The sequence below is a fragment of the Pongo abelii genome, chromosome 3, assembly GCF_028885655.2.
Source record: "Pongo abelii isolate AG06213 chromosome 3, NHGRI_mPonAbe1-v2.0_pri, whole genome shotgun sequence".
Taxonomy (NCBI): Eukaryota; Metazoa; Chordata; class Mammalia; order Primates; family Hominidae; genus Pongo; species Pongo abelii.
Window position 1 is genome coordinate 90,378,851 of NC_071988.2, and position 16,160 is coordinate 90,395,010.

Here is a 16,160-nt window from a genome sequence, read left to right on the forward strand (position 1 = left end):
GCTTTGCTGAGATGTTAATTTGTAGCTTTGCCCCAGCCACTTTGCCCCAGCCACTTTGACCCAACCTGGAGCTCACAAAAACAGGTGTTGTATAAAATCAAGGTTTAAGGGATGTAGGGCTGTGCAGGATGTGCCTTGTTACAAAATGTTTACAAGCAGTATACTTGATAAAGGTCATCGCCATTCTCTAGTCTCAGTAAACCAGGGGCACAATGCACTGTGGAAAGCTGCAGGGACCTCTGCCTTTGAAAGCTGGGTATTGTCCAAGGTTTCTCCCCATGTGATAGTGTGAAATACGGCCTTGTGGGATGAGAAAGACCTGACTATCCCCCAGCCCAACACCCACAAAGGGTTTGTGCTGAGGTGAATTAGTAAAAGAGGAAAGCCTCTTGCAGTTGAGATAGAGGAAAGCCACTGTCTCCTGCCTGCCCTGGGAACTGAATGTCTCGGTATAAAACCTGATTGTACATTTGTTCAATTCTGAGATAGGAGAGAGACCGCCCTATGGTGGGAGGTGAGACATGTTTGCAGTAATGCTGCCTTGTTATTCTTTACTCCGCTGAAATGTTTGGGTGGAGAGAAACATAAATCTGGCCTACGTGCACATCCAGGCATAGTGCCTTCCCTTGAACTTAATTATGACATAGATTCTTTTGCTCACATGTTTTTTGTTGACCTTCTGCTTATTATCTCCCTGCTTTCCTACTACATTCCTTTTTGCTGAAATAATGAAAATAATAATCAATAAAGACTGAGGGAACTCTGAGGCCAGTGCCGGTGCAGGTCCTTGGTGTGCTGAGTGCCGGTCTCCTGGGCCTGCTGTTGTTTCTCTATACTTTGTCTCTGTGTCTTATTTCTTTTCTCAGTCTCTCATCCCACCCGACTAGAAATACCCACAGGTGTTGAGGGGCAGGCCACCCCTTCAGGGTCAGATAAAGGAATAAAAGCAGGCTGCCAGAGCCAGCAGCAGCAACCCGCTCGGGTCCCCTTCCACACTGTGGAAGCTTTGTTCTTTCGCTCTTTGCAATAAATCTTGCTGCTGCTCACTCTTTGGGTCTGCACTGCCTTTATGAGCTGTAACACTCACCACGAAGGTCTGCAGCTTCACTCCTGAGGCCAGCGAGACCACAAACCCACCAGCTTCACTCCTGAAGCCAGCAAGACCACGAACCCACCAGAAGGAAGAAGCTCCGAACACATCTGAACATCAGAAGGAACAAACTCTGGACACATCATCTTTAGGAACTGTAACACTCACCGTGAGGGTCCACAGCTTCATTCTTGAAGTCAGTGAGACCAAGAACTCACCAATTCCAGACACATTATCTTCTAGAATTTTTATTTTTTCAGGATTAGATTTAATTATTTGATCCTTCCTGAGTTGAGTTTTTATAAAGTGAGAGATGAAGATGCAGTTTCATTCTTCTACATGTGGATTGCCAATAATTCCAGCCCCATTTGTTGAATAGGGTGTCATTTCCCCACTTTATGTTTTTGTTTGCATTGTCAAAGATCAGTTGACAGTAAGTATTTGGCTTTATTTCTTGATTCTCTATTCTGTTCTATTGATCTACATGCCTGTTTTTATACCAATAGCAGGTCGTTTTCATAACTTGTAATATGCCTTGTAATATGTTGAGTAATGTGATGCCCCCAGATTTTTTTTTCTTAGTCTTTCTTTAACTATGTAGGTTTCAAAGCTGAGAAAAAAATAAAGAACTCATCCATTTTCACGATAGCTGCAAAAAAAAAAGAAAAGAAAAGAAAAGAAAAAAATATTTAGGAATATACCTAATCAAGATGGTGAAAGACCTCTACAAAGAAAATTACAAAACACTGCTGAAAGAAGCCATAGATGACACAAACAAATGGAAATACAGCCCATGCTCATGGATGGGTATAATCAATTTTGTGAAAATGACCATATTGCCCAAAGAAATCTATAAATCAAATTCAATTCTCATCAAAATACCATTTTCATTCTTAACAGAACTAGAAAAAAATTCTAAATTTCTTATGGGTTTTATCATTTTTGACCTTTAATAACAAATGTAAGTCCTTAATTTTAGGTTGTGATAATACAGAAATTGCACTCTAAAGGGACTTAGTGAATTTTCAATCTTGCTAAACATACATGTACATATACATGTCCATTTCTTTTAAAACAAGACACAGCATCAATTAACTAGCTAATAGATATGTTGTGAAATTTAATGTGTATTTTGAAGACAGCTTGTTATGATTCTACATAACTATACTTTAAATGACACATCTTTTTTTTTCATTTTCCACAGAGTCTTTTGATTCATCCCTCCTATAAGTGTAATATGGAAATATAAATTTTTAGCATGTCTAAAAATATATACAAAGAATACCAGAAGTTTATAAATGTTGTGGAAAATAGCTAAATCAAGCCATAAATCTTTAATCTACACATCAGGGAAGCACTTTATGATCAAACTATTCCAGATAGAGAGAAACCTAATTGTCTTTGTCACTAAAAAGTCTTACCATTAACCAATTCTCATAAAAAATATTCTTCAGCATAAAGTGTGATTAAAAACAAATACATATGTATATTTATAATGATATACACATAGATACATCATGAAATATATATACACACACACTCTAAAACATAGATGAGCTAGAGAAATTATAGAAAATTTCATACAAATCATCCAGGAATTGATACAAAGAAAAACAGAATTTATCTAGTGCCAAGGGTTAATATTATTGTTTTATCATGCTTATAAACCTGAATTAATTCACATAAAACCTATCCTATAACACACATAACAAAAGATTGTTATCCATTGTTCAGTGAGTATTACAAATCACTAGCCAAAACAGACAATCTAATAAAAAATTGATGAATATATGAATAAGCAATTCAAAGTAAAAATGGCCAATATATTAAAGATTAAAAAGTTACTGATGCTCAGAAAAATAGAAATAATGCCAACAAATTAATGCAATAGAGAAGACTTGCACCTATAAAAACCTATGACATCTATTTTTAAGGGAGTGTAATTTGAAATAACACTTTAAAGTGTAAATATACCATTTGAAACTGAAGTTCTACATCTACAAATCTGTCATGCAGAAATCCTTGCACATAAGCACATGTATGAACAGAATGATTCCTCCAGCACTTAAATGGCTTTTAGTCAATGAACACATGTGCCTCCAACAAATGTATGAGTGTAGTCATTGCAGAGAACAGGCTGATTATCACATTGCTAAACAGAAAAAATAGTTTCCAGAAAAACAAAAAAATTTTTTGCAATGAAATAAAACATATGTAAACTGATACAAGGAAGAATCTCAAAAAATAAATGTTAAGTCCAAGGATAAGAATTTAAATTTGTATTCTATACAATTTTTCAGTATGTAACTTTCCACAAAGTTTTCATGAAAAAAGTTTACTTTGTGAAATAAATGCATCAGTTCAAGACAGGAAGTTCCAAAATGTAACATCACATTATTAATTCACTAGTGTCATTCAAAAAACTTGGTAATGTTTCCAATATATTATCTATTTTATCCACCTTCAGCCAGTTTTTAGGACCTATGTTCTATTTAAAAATATATGCATGAATAAATAAAATACAATGTTTAAAAATTGCAATAATTGTAGAAATCTAAATTCATGTAATTTTAATAATTTTTCTTTTACTATTTTTAATATTTTATGAATCATACAATAGTTTAATAACTTCTGCTGCCTTCTTTGAAAGGTCATATTTGTTGTTATTTTGAGACATGACTGTAAATACATTGACAATTTTCCTATCAACTAATATCTCCTCCCTTTGAAGTTTGGCAAACGTAGCCGTCTCAAAGGAAAGAATGTAATGAAAATAATGCAGCTAAACTTTCAAAACTCTGCTGGAAACAGCATGTTCTCTCTCTGTTTCTCTTTCTCTTTGTTTCTTCTTTTCATGTCTTTTTTTCTCTCACTATATTACCCAACACCTCAACAACTCAATCTGTAGTCCCTATAATAAATGACAATTTGCAGAAAGACACAAATATATGCCTAAGGAATCCTGGTAGCCCACTAGCACTTTGAGCCATTCAACATGAATCACTAAGTATGTAAGTGAATAATCTTCAGATAATTATAGACCCAGGCACCTAAGAAAAGTAGATACCCAAATAGGAGAGTCAACATAACATGGTGGTTAAGAGCTGGCACTCTGGATACAGACGTCTTTGATTCAAGTCTTAGAAACCACTATATAATGATGTGGGGTTGGACAAATTACTTGGACTTTATTTGCCTCAGCTTCCTCACCAATGAAATGGCAATGGTTGTCATAGCATTATCAATATCATGGGGTTACTGAAAGAATTAATTCATTAATATTGCAAAGCACTAACAATGGTGTGTACAGCAAAATAAAGTTTGCACTATTATTCAACAAAAAAATTCTACAATAATAGTTTTACTGTTCATATAATTGCATAATATATTATAGTTTCAAAACATGCAATGTTTCTAATGCAAATGATAAAAATGAGAGCATTTACTATTTCAAGCATGTGGGAATTAAATTTGTAGCATAAACCAAGGTCTGACAAACTATGGCCTTTTGGTCAAATCTGGTCAGCCACTTGTTTATTTAAAAAATAATTGACAGGAATTTCACACCACAAAATTCACTTTAACCATTTAAGGTGTATGCTTCATTGTTGAAATGTTGTGCCAGTACCACCACTATCTAGATCTAAAGTAATTTTTTTTCACTTCAAAAAGAAGCTTTATACCCATTAGAGAGTCATCTCGCATTCTCCCATCCTCCATGCCTTGCAACCTGGCATTATGTGTTGGCATCACTCTGTAGCCTATTGGGTAATATTTTTTTAAAAATGCAAATAGGCATATAACTTCAACTGTTTTATTTTTGATTACTTCTAACATGTCCTATTTGTTTCTAAATAGCAATTCTATGATGTATAAAATTTATTTATTTATTTATTTATTTATTTAATTTTGAGATGGAGTCTCGCTCTGTCACCCAGGCTGGAGTGCAGTGGTACAATGTGGGCTCACTGCAAGCTCCTCCTCTTAGGTTCATGCCATTCTCCTGCCTCCAGGCACCCGCCACCATGCCTGGCTAATTTTTTAAATTTTTTAATTTTTATTAGAGACGGGATTTCACCGTGTTAGCCAGGATGATCTTGATCTCCTGACCTCATGATCCGCATGCCTCGGCCTCCCAAAGTGCTGGGATTACAGGCGTGAGCCACTGCGCCCGGCCTAAAAAGGATCCAGGAAAGTTTCCATCAGATCCTGGAAAGTTCTGATGGAGGTGGGGAAGTGAGTTTCAGATATATGAGTCTGGTAAAATATAATGAAATGAGAAAGGAAGAACAAAATGCATAAAGTAGAAGAAATTTATTATTCATAGTTCCTAAGTGATGTTAGAGATGTTGATAGGAAACTGAAAGAAAGTCCAGAGGTGGCAGAAAGCCCAGAAGTGGCAGAGAGCTCAACAGCTGCCTAGAAGTCTGAGGGGGAACCCCTGTGGGAGGGCTTTTATTAAGGAACATGGGTATTATTTCCTAGGCTTCTCTGCAGCAGATAAGGAATGGCTAGCTTAAGAGAACACACATGAAGGGGGAAAATTATTATAAGACTCTGGTATTGATCATTAGGTTATATCATGGTCATCACCTCTGTGATGTGTTGCATTTCCGGGACATTAGGATGAGAAACACGTAGACATTATCTCAAAGAACTACACGAGGAAGGGAAGTTTTAACAAAGCCAAAAGTGACAAGCTATGACTAGGTCTTAAACAACTCATGGTAAGCCTAAAAATGAATGCTGAAGCAGAACCAACTTATGACAAGAAGGTAGACAGACATTTTAGAAGAAAACACGAGCTAGCCACTTCTGGACTGGTAGCATAAAAAGCTCCAAAATCTAACAAGAATAAATAGTGAAAATTGCTTTTAGAGACAACTATTTAAACATAGTAGGAGATGTTTACTGCAGTGGCATGCACCTATAATCCCAGCTACGCAGGAGGCTGAGGAGGGAGGATTACTTGAGCCCAGGAGTTCAAGGCCAGCCTGAGAAACTTTGTGAAACCACATCACTTTACCATTTTCTAGTTTAGGAAAAAAATAGTGCAGCTCACAGCCAGTACTCATTTAATTTTACGTAAATACACTCTTTGAGGCTGAAGCAAATCTGACTCAATTTCAGAGTGAACATACATTATAAAAACTCTTCTTGAAGTTATTTCTAAACACAGCTAACATCAGAATCATCTGAATCATTTATTTTAGAAAAATTGAATTCATCAAATTAACCTTCAGCCAACAACTGCTCGAGAACAACGTTAACATCATGCTACATTTTCAATGATCGAAAATGTCTATATTTTGTAAACGGAAATATCACTATTACAAATAGAATGCTAAAAATAGAATGATGTTTTTTGTTTCCAAAGTTGATATGTGAGAGCAATGACAAAATAATAATAAAAGCTAGATATTTTGTGACAAAATTATCTCGAGGTAAATGCTGCATTTGCAAGTACTGCCAGTGAGTATTCTTTGGGCAAACAGAGAAAGGATTTAAAAAATAAAATAAATTAACAAATATAACAATATACTAGGAATTTCCCTCAAAACATGCAGCAAATAAGTAAACATTTGTTAAGGAACGCACTGAGGGTAGTTAAAAACAGCAAGAGCTTGTGGCATTTAAACAATGACTTGTTTGCTACCCTACCCTCACTCAGTGGGACAGAAATTTTACTGCAAGCAGGTGCAGACGAGACCACTGGACTCCCCCACCGTTAACCTTCTACAAGAGGGCTATATTTTCTTTCAGGGATGGAATAAGCTTCCTAAATTTTTCAAACACAGACATCTCACCTGTATGTTATAGAGGCTAAATTCCAGGCAACAGAGGTGAAAAATTTTTCACGTCTTTCATCTAGCCACTGTCAAAACACAGAGGTTTTACTCAGGTACAGCATACTAAGAATCCTGAGTACCAAATAATCATTACCATAGTTCATTTACAGGATGGAGGTTCCATGAGACAAGGAGCAAATTAAGACTATAGGCTAGCACCTTACTCTTAGTGGCACAAACCAAAGTGTGTCACTGCCGCTGCTCCCAGCTCTGAAGCCAAGGTTGATACCTTTTTCCCAAGGAAAGAATCAGACCATTAAACAAAGAGTTCTAAAGTTTTCATGAGAGTAATTCACTTTATTTGAAAGAACGTGTAGGAAGTTCAAGCCTAAGCGTGTTGTTAAAATATGAAGGGTTTTTTTGGTAACAGTAAAAGAAGGTGGTAATTTCATGAGCGACACAAACAAGATCATAAGAAAGCTAGTTAATCAGAAAAAAAAAGAGAAAGAAAAGAACGGTGTTTCCTGTGTTCATATCACCCTGAAATCAGAATCTATCACTGCAAAACTGCCTAAATGTTATTGGATCAGACTATGAAATAATTAATGCCCCAAGGGCAATACCAAAAACAAAAGGTCAATCAGCCAATAACTTGTGAAGGTTAAGAGCTAGACTGAGCATGTAAAACTAACAAACAAAAAAACAGAAAATAGTCAAAGAGTGTTCCTATTAAAACCACTGTTATTCTAGGGTTTGTGAAAATGCCTAAGGGTGTACTTTCTGAGTAGAAATACCAAGGAAGTAATACTGCAAAGGAAAGAGACTTAATAAAAATAATTCATCTACTCATCAAACAAATTAACAATTAGAATTAAAAGATGATGGGGGGTATAGTTTCCAGAGTAACTATAATATGTTATCTAAAATATTGAGGGTTTAACGAATTTTATCAGGTGTATAAAGAAATAGGAAAGTGGCACTGCTATATGGGGAAAATGGGCAATAAAATATGCCTGTGAAAGGGATGAGTTGGGTCGGGCACAGTGGCTCATGCCTGTAATCCCAGCACTTTGGGAGGTCAAGACGGGTGGGTTACCTGAGATCAGGAGTTCAAGACCAGCCTGGCCAACATGGTGAAATCCCATCTACTAAAAATACAAAATTATCCGGGCCTGGTGGTGCATGCCTATAATCCCAGCTGCTTGGGAGGCTAGGACAGGAGAATTGCTTGAAACTGGGAGGTGGAGATTTCAATGAGTCAAGATCATGCCACTGCACTCCAGCCTGGGCAATAGAGTGCGACACTATCTGGAAAAAAAAAAAAAAAAAAAACAGAATGAGTTGAAGATTTATTAGGCAAAGCTTTAAATTAGAGATTATAAATATACTCAAAGGTCTAAAAGAAACCACACTTAAAGCTGAAAATTAAGGTATAATGACAATGTCACATTCAATGGAGAATATATAGAAAAAAATAGAGGTTATATATTTTTTAAAAGATATTGGAATGAAAATATAACAACAGAAATAAAAAATGCACAAGCAGGATTCTGCTTCATATTTGAGGTAAAAGAATAAGAGCCAAAAATGCTGAAGAAAGATCAACAGAGATTATATAATCCAAAGAACAGAGAAACAAAGAATGAAGAAAAATAAACAGAGCCTTACAGACTTTTAGACTTTTGGGACACACTTAAGCACGGCAACATATGCAAAGTATGAGTACCACATAAATAAAAGAAATATTCAGTGAAAAATATTCAAAAATAATGCCCAAAATGTCCCATAAATTATTTAAAAGACACTAATTTACACATTTCAGAGGTTCTATAAATTCCTAGTTTAGGGTAAACACAAAAAGATCCAAACAGAGACACAATAATAATAGGATGAAAGCTAAACAAAGAAAATTATAAGGCACAAAGACAAAAAAACCTAACTAGATGTAAGGGAACTCAGATAACATTAATAGCTGACTACTCATCACGAACAATGCTGCCTCTAAGGAAGTGGTATACCATATTCAAAGTACTGAAAGAAAAGACTGGCAACCAAAAATTCTTTATACTACGAAATCATCTTTAAAAAATAATAGTGAAATAAAGACATTTCAAAGGAACAAAAACAAAAAGCTATTGCTAACTAATCTGCCTCACAATAAATTCTAAAGAAAGTTTTCCAGGCTAAAAGTAAATAAACACAGAAAGCAGTGCGAATCCACATAATAAAAAAGAGCACCTGAATAAATAATTATATAATTTTAATAGATGATATAAATTCATATTTATTCAACTTCCTTCACAAATTTAAGAAGCAAGTATATAAAGCGTATATATATATATAGTTTGAATACCAGGCACTTAACTTATACATATGTAATATATTTGTCAATAACAGCACTAAGGAAGTATGTGGATGCAAAACTTTATTGCAGTAACGAATGACACCAAGAGGAGAGGGAGATCGGGAAGGATGGCGGGCAGGGGAGGAGGAATGTGGGTTGGTGAAAGGTGCCTCCACAGAGACTTACCGCCATTAACCCTGCTGCCTCCAGCACAGCCTCAGGGTCTCAGAGCTGATGTACCTAGGGCTGCCCACTGCCGCCCGGCAAGTCCAGGCATTGAGGAGACATGAGGGTGGCCCTTCTCAACCATGCTCCTGGTGAAAATCAAACACTATGCTCTGAGACATCTAAGGTAAGGTACTCAATTGTGTGGGGTACTACATAAATCCTAAAAGAATGCAATAAAGTGGCAATGTTTCAGGAGCCCGCCCCACCTCTATCTAGATGTATGTCTTCTTGTCCCATAACAGAAAGCTAGTGTTATACACAGATCAAAGTAGTAAAATGTTCGACACGTAGACCATTAATAACTTCAGTTTTTGTCAAGAGGAAATGGGTGAGGTGTTAAAAAGTTCCACATTTTCGCCTGGCCCAGTGACAAAATGAAATGGTGCCTGAGGGTAAACCCAAAGGGATTAGATAATGAAAGTAAAGACTACTTGTCCTTATATTTGCTTTTAGTCAGATGCTCCAAAAGTGAAGTGTGAGCAAAATTCAAATTTTCCCTTCTGAATGCTAAAAGGGAAGAAACAAAAGCAATGGAAAGCCAAAGAGCATATCAATTTGTGCAAGGGAAGGACAGCGATTTTTAAAAATTCATTAGAAGGAACCTTTTGCTTGACGAAGCTAATGGTCTTTTACCAGATGACAAGCTTACATTATTTTGTGAGGTGAGTATGGTCCAAAATGCAGTAAACAAATCAGGACATACTAATACAAACACTTTGAAGGTGGCTGAGTGTCGGCTAGGAGAAGATTTAGGTAATCTCTGGGAAAACACAAGATTTACAGACTGCAGTTTTGTTTTGTTTTGTTTTGTTTTGTTTTTTGTGAGAGGACAAGAATTTAAAGCTCATAAATCTGCTTGTACCTCAATCCTCAGTTTTTAATGCTATGTTTGAACATGAAATGGAAGAAAGCATAAACAATTGAGTGGAAATAAATGATTTAGACCCTGATGTTTTTAAGGAAATGATGAGATTTATTTACACAGGGAAAGAACTAAACCTTGACAAAATGGCTGACAACTTGTTGGCAGCTGCATACAAACATACGCTGGGAACCGCTGAAGGTCTTGTGTGAGAAAGTTTGGTGTAGTAATCTCTCAGTAGAAAATGTTGCTGATACCCATCTCCTTGCAGATTTGCACATTGCAGAACAGTTGAAAGCACAAGCCATAGACATTATTAATAGGTGCATTGTACTTCGACAACCTGGGTGTAAAGAAAAGAAAAACTGGAACAGCAACCAAGCAACCAATGTAATGGAAACATCAAGGTGGAAGTCCATGATTCAGTCTCACCCTTACTTAGTAGCAAAAGCCTTCTGAGCACTAGCATCTGCACAGTGTTCTCAGTTTGGCATTCCACACAAACGGCTAAAACAGTCCTAAATCTTCCGTGAACAGTTGAAAAATGAAATTGACTTTTCATCACTCAAGTCTAGAAGGATTCTAATACATAAACCATAAGGAAGAGTTGTTTCTGTTATTTGGTCCACAGAACAGAAGCTGAAAAAGCATATTGCTTGCATTTCAGATGAATAATTAATGGTTTATTCTTCAGCTTTAAGTTAGACTGATTAATTCCCTTCAAGGCCTTAAATTATTTTCAGTGACTTCTCTTGTTTGTATAATGCTTTATTTTTTTTGATTGTGCCTTGTCCTTTTGACCAATGCTCCGCAGGACTATATAAACTAGCTTTATAATGCAGTAATATTGATAACTGAAGATATTAAGTTTCAAAAGGATCTTTTATTTTGAAAAAGAAAAATGAATTTTATAGGGTTTGTCCTATGCTTTCTCAAGGTTTAAGATTAAATGCTCTTTAAAAGCACTCACATTGGAGTTTACCAGTAATGACTTCAATCTAAGTTCTATAAATATTAGAGAACCCACTTACCTTCCAAACAAGTTACCACAATACACTGCTTCAATTCTAATTAATTTTTCATTTCAGGGGGCAAATAAACAATGAGTTGGCACAGTTTATTTGTGAAATTTGTGATGTTTGTCTTGTATGTTAACAGTTCAATAAACTGTGGGTTTATCTAAGTTTACAATGATTGAGAACTGAATGAGGTTAAGATATCATGAAGAAAGCATGTATTGTGTGGAAGTACATTTTTTAATTTACAGTGACCTATATTTATATATACATGTTAAGAGTAAGAATGACCAAATGTAAATTTCATGAGTGGGCCAATTAACAAAGATATATATATATATAAATATAAATATATAAATATATATTTATATATATATATACACTTTCACTTTTACTGTGTAACTTTTGTATGCTGAATGATACATATTTATTTTTGCTTTTGAGAGAATTAATAAGGTAGAATTAATTGTGTCTTAATATTTGAAACAAATTTTAGAAGGAGGCAACTGGGATGTTTGTGATAATAGATAAGAAAGATATTCTTGATTGTATTAAAAGGTTTTGGATTGTAGATATTCATCATCAAATTTACTCCTGTTTTTTCACACTTTGGAAAATATACCTAACAATAAATGAATCTTGGATGGTCTACTCTCCTTCAAAACCTGAACTGAAGGCCGAGGCAGGTGGATCACCTGGGGTCAGGAGTTCAAGACCAGCCTTGCCAACATGGTGAAACCCTGTCTCTACTAAAAATACAAAAAGTTAACCAGCCATGGTGGTGGATGCCTGTAGTCCCAGGTACTTGGGAGGCTGAGACCAGAGACTTGCTTGAACCTGGGAGGCAGAGGTGGCAGTGAGCCAAGATCGCGCCATTGCACTCCAGCCTGGGCAACAAGAGTGAAACTTCATCTCAAAAAAAAAAGAGAGAGAGAACTGATACTTGCCTGTGGGAGATGCACACAAAAAGAGAGAAACTTTAGAGTATATCAGGTCACACACAATGAGCATCCCCACCCACCTCTTATTTCTTCTTTATGTTTCAGTTACTGTACTAACATTGTGGATGATATGGAAATTCTACTTAATATGAATACTTATAAACTATTTATAATTTGGAAAAAAATGAATGACACCAAATGATAACTTGAATTTATAAGAACAAAAAAGAATGGTAATGAGGAGGTGCAGTGTGGCATTTCGGTGTTATCATGATATTGGAGGCAGGTAACAGATATCAACAAATTCTGCCCTGTCATTTAGTGCTTTTGTTTACAGGATGACTGAGGAGTACACATTGCAAATGTTATCAGGAAGGAGTTATGTTTTAACGGGTAACTTCACTAGCACAATAACAAGAAGTAGATATTAAAAAAAATCTGAAACACATCATGGAGTTTAGGCTTTCCATGTAATTTGGGCCTTTTTACTTCACTAATTTTGAAATAGTCCTATTCAGTATGTTGTTCAGAGGGCTATTCAGAGAATGGAAACCCAAGGCTCACCCTGCCTGAGTCTAAGTACCACTCAGCCAGGTAGATTTAGAGAAACAGAAAAACCAAACTGCCTTGGTGACTGAACTTTGCCAATGTCCGAAAGAAAGAAGTAACAGAAAGGAGAAGGATCTAAGGTAGATCCTGTGCAGTATAAAATGTGCCCCCCCCAAAAGGACTCTGCTTCTAACACATATATTGATGCTACCTCCCATCTGAGAAAGAAGGGGGATATAAGCAGGAGTCGAGGCCAGGCACAGTGGCTCATGCCTATAATACCAGCACTTTGTGATGCCTAAGTGGGATAATCCGTTAAGCCCAGGAGTTTGAGACAAAACTAGATGACTTAGAGAGAGCCCATTTCTAAAAAAAAAAAAAAAAAAAGAAAGCAGGACGTGTGGAGGTGAAATACCTGTAGTGTTAGTTACTCAGGAGGCTGAGGCAGGAGGATTGATTGAGCCCAGCAATTGGAGGTTGAAGTGAGCTATGATTGCACCACTGCATCACTGCACTCCAGCTTCAGAAACATAATGTGACTCTCTCTCTCTCTCTATCTCGAAGAAGAAGAAGAAGAAGGAGAAGGAGGAGGACGAGGAGGAGGAGGAGGGAAGTGATATGGAAGAGGGGCAGGGAACTGCAGGGAGGAGAAGGGTGGGTCCCTGGCAAGGGCTCCACCCCTGGCTTGTGCCCAGGGACCTAGGTGAGGACAGGCACTCCTGCTTTCATGCCCAAATGTTGCATTGTACAAGACCACTCTGCCTTGCCATGCCCCCATCATGTGCCTATAAAAACCCCTGAGACTCTAGCAGGCAAGCACACAAGTGGCTGGACGTCGAGAGGAGTGGATTAGCAGAAGAAGAAACAAGCAACTGGACTCAAGAGGATGTCCAGGGGAGCAGGCAGGCAGGCCGTCAATCTGCAGAACAATGTGGAGTTTGGCTGAGGCAGGTGGAGAAGAGTCCGGGCTGTTCAGATGCCCTACTCCAGGGGAAAACTGTCCCCTTTCTGGCTCCCCCATCTGCTGAGAACTACTTCTACTCAATAAAATTTTGCACTCATTTTTCAAGCCCACAACGATCCCATTCTTCTGATACACCAAGGCAAGAATCCCGGATACAGAAAGCCCTCTGTTCCTGTAATAAGTCAGGTGTCTAATTGAGCTGACTAACACAAGCCATCTATGGACTGCTAAAATAAAAGAGCATTGTATACCATGCAGAAGGAAGCCAGGCAGGGAGAGAGGTTCAAATGCTCTTTCCACCATAAAATATAGTAATAACTAGCTTTCTAATATGTACAACACAACTTTGATATTTGAATATTTATAAAGCAGTTTTTAGTTTTATATCCGGTATAGCATTCTTGTAATCATCTATACTAACTTTTTTGATGCAAATGTGAAGTTACTTTTACAACTCAGATAGCAAGTAGATGTTAAAAACGTATAGATTACATTCTAGTTTATGAAGATGGCTTGGTCATTCCAAAATCAGGATCACATTTTGGTACTAGGCATGTACTACGTGGCTTAACTATAGCAGACCATATTAACCACTGCTGTCAATGCTGTGGATTGTCCCATTGAAGAGTTAACAGACAGCAGAATGAAATTTAGCATCATCACAATTTTGGAATATTTTCAACAGCTCTATTATTAATGAACTGCCAATCAGTCTTTTCTACACTTAAATAATTTCCAGTGGTAGCAAATGCGATATTATTCTGGATATATGTGAAAAAAAGTCACTTGAATCTTTTTCTTGGAAAAACTGCTTAATAATTTGTAATTGGAAACAAATTATATGTACTTTTTAAGCAAATTAATATATTTTTCAGACGTAGATGATTGATAGATTTGCTTTCTTTGTAAATCATCAGATATGAGAATGTAACTTAAGAAACAAGTGAATATAAGTAAACTCACTGCCATTTCATTGTTTTAGAAATGAAAAGCTGGCCAGGCGCGGTGGCTCACGCCTATAATCCTAGCACTTTGGGAGGCCAAGGCGGGTGGATCACGAGGGCAGGGGTTCGAGACCAGCCTGACCAACATTGTGAAACCCCGTCTCTACTAAAAGTACAAGAAAATTAGCTGGGCATGGTGGGTGCCTGTAATCTCAGCTACTCAGGAGCCTGAGGCAGGAGAATTGCTTGAAACCGGGAGGCGGAGGTTGCGGTGAGCCAAGACTGCAACACTGCACTCCAGCCTGGGTAACAGAGCAAGACTCTGTCTCAAAAAAAAAAAAAAAAAAAGAAATGAAAAGCTTAACATTGTATTTGGAAGATGAAAGATAATGTAGTAAATACGTTAATAAAAAAGGTGTGGACCATTAGAAATTTGTTACTCTTCTTTACACTGGAATTATGTCTGCTTAATAAATATTTGAATTTTTCATTTATTATCTCAATATCTAAGTCACTATGTATAAAACATCGTGATTTTATTTACTCTGATTTAATATAAAATCAAGTCGAGGAATTATAGTTGTTCTGTTCACTCCAATCTTCTACTAGTTCTCATTACTTAACCACCTGCCTTGTCCTCATTTCCTTAACAGCTATATGGAAAGCATTTAAGAAGGTAATCTCCATCTTTTTAGAATTTTTTTTTTAAGACAGAGTCTTTCTCTGTAGCCCAGGCTGGAGTGCAGTGGTACGATCTCAGCTCACTGCAACCTCTGCCTCCTGGGTTCAAGCAATTATCTGCCTCAGCCTCCCAAGCAGCTGGGCTTACAGGCACCTGCCACCATGCCTCGTTAATTTTTTCGTATTTTTAGTAAAGGCAGGGTTTCACCATCTTGCCCAGGCCTGTCTTGAACTCCTGACCTCGTGATCCACCCGCCGCAGCCTCCAAAAGTGCTGAGATTGCAGGCGTGAGCCATCGTGTCCAGCCCCTTTTTAGAATTCTAACAGACATGTTCTAATTTGAATTTGACTCACAAAACAAAGTACTTTCTTTTTTTGAACTTTTAAGTTCTGGGGTACAGTGCAGGTTTGTTACATAGGTCAACTTATATCATGGGTGGTGTTGTACAGATTATTTCATCACCCAGGTATTAAACAATGTACCCATTAATTATTTTTCTTGATCCCCTCCCTCTCAAACCCTCCACTCTCTGAAAGGCCCCAGTGTGTGTTGTTGCCCTCTATGTGTCCATGTGTTCTCATTGGTAGTCCCCCTTATCTGTATGGATCTATGGAAATTTGATGACAGGAAATCAGATACCTTAGTACAATTACTCAGCTGTACAAGTAGGTAGTCCAGAATAACCTTCCTGGTAAGACACTGAAGAATAAATTTTGAAAACTTGGGTAACAGTCAATCAGGATGTAAATAG

General features: G+C 37.0%; 2 pseudogenes; one reads left to right on the forward strand and one right to left on the reverse strand.

The window, feature by feature from the left end:
- Positions 1-16,160, reverse strand: part of LOC112132997 (UDP-glucuronosyltransferase 2B4-like) — a 364,436-nt pseudogene that overhangs the window by 280,109 nt on the left and 68,167 nt on the right.
- On the forward strand, positions 9,636-10,835 carry LOC100445327 (speckle-type POZ protein-like; annotated as a pseudogene).